The sequence below is a fragment of the Dermacentor andersoni genome, chromosome 4 (assembly GCF_023375885.2).
Source record: "Dermacentor andersoni chromosome 4, qqDerAnde1_hic_scaffold, whole genome shotgun sequence".
Taxonomy (NCBI): domain Eukaryota; kingdom Metazoa; phylum Arthropoda; class Arachnida; order Ixodida; family Ixodidae; genus Dermacentor; species Dermacentor andersoni.
The window spans coordinates 184,658,309-184,663,172 of NC_092817.1; the positions used below are offsets into that span (position 1 = coordinate 184,658,309).

Sequence of the window (4,864 nt, forward strand, 5' to 3'; positions counted from 1 at the left end):
CCTTTTGCGCGACGCAAAGGTACGTCCTCACTTGCGGAAGTAACCGCGCGCAAGGCGGCATGCTTAAAAACGCGCGCCGCTAGAAGGCTGTTTCACATGGCGCGATTTTCAGTCAGCGACACAGCGAATTCCGTCGCGCAGCGACCGCCGCGACGGCGTGGGCTCTCCACGACAGGTTTCCAACAAGTTGGTCGCGCCGTCGCTGAGTCGCAGCAATCGGCGCGATGTTGGACGGGCACTGTGTGATGAAACAAAGCGCCGTCAAAATAGGCGCTTTCCTGTTTTACCGCGCTTTGGTAGCTCTGTGGAGCAATGTCGTGCGCCAGTTTTAGTTATGTTTTAATAGGGCGTGCCCACCAGCTTCTGGGGCTTAGGAGCTTCATAAACATTTTTCTTTTCTTCCGCTTACACTATTTGTTTAAAAGGAGAAGCTGCACGCTATCCAGGTCGGGAGAAGGACACCGCTTCAACATATATAAGGCACGTACTCACTTGATCGCCACCGTCGTTAACCTCTTCATCGCTACAAATTGTGCCAGCTGCTTATACATGCACACTCAATAGCAGCTTGTTCTTCTGCAAACGCAAATACTCATCCAGGAAAAAAGTTGTGGCTTCCATAGTAACAAAGAAACAAGAGTGTGCTGATGGGAACCACCCCACCGACGTGGCACAAGCCGCACGCTCATACTTGCGGTGTTGTGCAGCGTCTCACTCACCGCATCTGCAAGCTGTCGTAAAGTCTCAACGCTTTTAAACGTTAAAAATGGTGTATTTATTCTATTATCAAAGATTAATAGGAAAATTCGAATATTTGACTAGTTCCCATGTTGTTTTTTTCTTAACGATGCAGGCATGGATACTTCGTGAGCAGGGGGCAACCTGGCGCATCGCTGGGACAGAAATCGCGCTGCCGCAAACGCATGTGAAAGCTGTCAGCAAAAATCGCTCTATGGCGTGCGCGGCAGAACAATTTGTTTCGACCCAATTGCGCCATGTGAAACAGCCTACAAGCGCTTTCGCAGCAAGAATTCTCCGCCGCGAAGCGTGCCGCGAAGGACGTGACAACAGCAAGATAGCCAGAACAAGAAGAACGCAGGTTTATTGGGAAGTGTTGCTTTTATAGCCGACCGAGTGATAACGGGCCGACCGTAGCGCGCATGTCAGGAACAGGCGCACAGTCATGCACGCGCCTGATACATCCTTCCATGTAAACAAACAAAACAGACTCTTGACATTAGTTAAGCAATTTGATTAAATGCCTCGTCATAGCGAAGGCGTTGCGGCGGTCTAGTGTTCCGGGACGATCTTCTCGGAGCTGGGGTCAGCACCGAATCCGGTGTTGGCCTTCCTTCTGTGTTGGCTGGGCACTGTTGTGCCCCATCAGTCGTTCGGGACGATTCCGAAGCCTGCGATGTTGATCCGGCCGAAGAATGCATTGCAGGTACCTGAGGGTTGTCGACAGGCGTGCTCGTTTCGGTTGTGTCGTCCCCGTCTTCGCTGCTTGTCTCATCATACGGCTCATCCGTTCGTATGAGGTGTTTGCGGTTGCGCCGCAGAACTTGCCCATCTTCGGTTACCAGCTGGTAGGACCTTGGAGCTTGCGTGCCTCTTACCCTCGCTTTCCGGGACCACGTTCTCGTTCCTCGCAGCCGTACTACGTCCCCTCGAGAAAGCTTCGGCAATGGTTTGCCTTGTGCGTGCTGGCAGTGCTTTTTCACCCCTGTGCAGGGTACTTCATGGAAGTCGGGAAGATTGGCTCGAAGGCGCCTCCCTTGCAACAGTTCACCAGGAGATCGCCCGTCCTCAAGTGGAGCTGAGCGATAAGCCAGTAGTCCTTGCCAGAAGTCGTCCCCGGACTCCTGCGTTTTTTTCAAGATGCGTTTGACAATCTGCACACCTTTTTCTGCCAACCCATTTGACTGCGGGTAATGAGGACTAGAAGTTACATGTGAAAAATCATAGTTTCGTGCAAACATGGCGAAGTCATAACTCGAAAACTGAGGACCATTGTCCGTGCAGACTTCTAACGGGACGCCATATCTTGCGAAGATAGCGCTTAGTGCAGCTATCGCAGTCCTTGAGGTAGTGTCCTGGAGTTGTTGGACCTCTGGAAAGTTCGAGAAGGCATCATAAGCCACAAGATACGAGTCCCCAGCAAAGAAAAATATGTCCACTCCAACCCTGTACCACGGGCATCTGGGAACTGACCGCATCAGTAGAGGTTCTTTTGCTTGCGCATAAGCATATTTCTTACAGGTTGACCAGCTTGCATGTAGCGCTACAATTTCACGGTTAAGACCTGGCCAAAAAACAAGGCGACGTGCCCTCTCTTTGCACTTTTGAACCCCAAGATGTCCCGCATGAATTCTGGACAAAATCTTTTTCCGCATACTCTGGGGTACGATTACTTTGGAGCCTTTAAAAAGTACCCCATTCACAACAGATAGTTCTTGCGCAAAAGGCTTGAGTTCACCCTCAACGGGTTGGCTCCTTGACAAACGTTCCACCACTACCTGCAGGTAGCTGTCACGCGCAGTTTATGTCCTCAATTCGCGCTCTGTCGTTGGCGTCACCATGTACCCTAGGGACTGCACTGCGTGAATTTCCACGTCGTTCATGTTTGTGTCTTGTCTGCTGCAGTCATCAGCTGTGGATCGTGATAGCATATCAGCCAGAACTAGGTTCTTTCCCGGAATGTAGCGTAAAACAAAGTCATACCTAAACAGACGCAGAAAAAACCTTTGCAGCCGGGGCGGCATGTCATCAATTGCTTTTTCTGCTATCGACACGAGTGGTTTGTGGTCAGTTTCTATGAGTAGCTTTCGCCCGTAGACGAATTGATGGAATTTTTCGCATCCGAAGCAAATGCCAAGGGCCTCCTTTTCAATCTGAGCGTATCTCTGCTCTGCCTGTGTGAGAACGCGTGATGCATATGCTACGGGTCGCCAGTCATCGCTGTGACGTTGCAGCAGAGCTGCTCCTACACCGTCCCGTGAAGCGTCGCACGAAATCTTTGTTTCCTTTTGAGCATCAAAAATAGCAAGCACGGGAGCTGTGGCCAAATCTTGTGTTACTCTCTTCCACTCCCTAGAGTGGTTTTCAGTCCACTGAAAATCTGAGCGAGACTTGATAAGATCTCTCAACAACACTGTTCGTTCAGACAGACGCGGCACAAATTTTCCGAAGTAGTTTAACACTCCCAGCATGCGTTGAACATCGGGCTTGCTTGTTGGTTCCGGCATTTCAATCATGCTTTTAACGAGCTGTGGGTTCGGTGATATACCATTTGAGGTTATTATGTCACCAAGAAACTTGATTTCTGTGACGCCGAACTTGCACTTTTGTGCATTGAAAGTTAAGCCAGCTTTTTCGGCTGCTTTCAGGACAGCTACTAGGCGCTCGTCGTGCTCTCGCCGCGTTGAACCCCACACCAAAATGTCATCCATGTATACTAGTACGCCCGGTAGCCCATCTAGAACTTGAGTCATTGTTTGTTGAAACACTTCTGGTGCAGACGATATTCCAAACGGTAGTCGCAAAAATCGGTATCTTCCAAAAGGCGACGAGAAAGTACATATTTCCGAGGTTTGCTCATCCAAAGCTATCTGGTGGTAGCCAGAGTTAGCATCCAAGCAGCTGAAGTACGTGGCGCCCGCTAACTTAGCTTCCAAGTTTTCACGCTTAGGGAGGGGAAAATGCTGCCTTTTCACCTGCTGATTGATATTCCTAGGATCCAAACAAACTCGTAGACTGCCATCTTTTTTCTTCACAAGTACCAGGGGGCTTACCCAGTCAGTAGGCTCCTGTTCTTTCACGATGATTTCAGCCCGCGCCATTCTTTCGAGTTCATCTTTGAGAGGCTCCTCCAGGGCCAAAGGAACACGACGAGCTGGCTGGACAACCGGTACTGCTCCAGGTTTCAGGACCATGTGATAGGGCTGCTTCAGGCAACCAAGTCCCTCGAAGACATGTCTGAAATCCTTCAGAGGACCATATACAGAAGCCGCGTTCACAGCATCCACAGTACGGTGCACCAGTCCCAAGGACTCACTGGCTTCTAGTCCCAGTATGGGCTGGCGACCATTTTTTACAATGAAAAATTTCATCGGAGTGTGTGCATTTCCAACACGCACAATTTTCGACACTGTCCCAAAGCACGTTATGACACCGCCGTTATACGCCCGCAGCACTGTGCTTGTCGGCTGTAGTTCATTTGATGGTAGTTTCCGATAGACTGAAAACGGCAAAAGGCTGGCTTGTGATCCCGTGTCTATTTTGAAGGAAATTCCCTGACCATTAACTTGAGCATTTACAGTCCACTCATTGGTTTTTCCACCTTTACTGCAGACATCTAGGACATCAAAATCGCTCTCTTGAAGTTTGTTGACTTCACTCACTTCTGTCGACTTCCTACAGCACATAGAAAAGTGATTGACACCTTGGCACACATAGCATTTCTTTCCAAATGCTGGGCACTGCTTCGGCCTGTGCTTGCGGTTACAACGCCTGCACTGCAACTGTTCCCCGCCAAGCTTATTCTCGTTTGTGCGCCTCGAAATGGCATCGACGCAGCCGTCTGCTTTGCGCCACACCTCATTCTGTTGTGCGACTGACTCTGCAATTTTGCACATATTTTCCGCTTTCAGTAACGTCAGCTCTTTCTCCCGAAGCATCTTCTCCCGTAGCTTAGCGTTGTTCGTACCAAAGACAATTTGGTCTCTTACCAGTGAGTCGTGCGATGCTCCAAAGTTGCACTGCGAGGCTTGTTTCTTTAAGTCACGTAAAAATTTTTCGAACGGTTCTCCTTCCGCTTGGGTCCTCGTGCGAAACAGGTACCTTTCATGCACTTCGTTGGTCACCT

The 4,864-nt window shown here is 49.8% G+C and overlaps 1 long non-coding RNA gene across 1 annotated transcript; it reads right to left on the bottom strand.

The window, feature by feature from the left end:
• Positions 1–1,078: 1,078 nt before the first annotated feature.
• On the bottom strand, positions 1,079–4,099 carry LOC126530616 (uncharacterized). The gene is made up of 2 exons (XR_011893708.1): positions 3,792–4,099; positions 1,079–1,862 (listed from the first exon to the last, which is right to left on the bottom strand). It is a non-coding gene; the product is annotated as an uncharacterized lncRNA (long non-coding RNA).
• Positions 4,100–4,864: the final 765 nt, after the last annotated feature.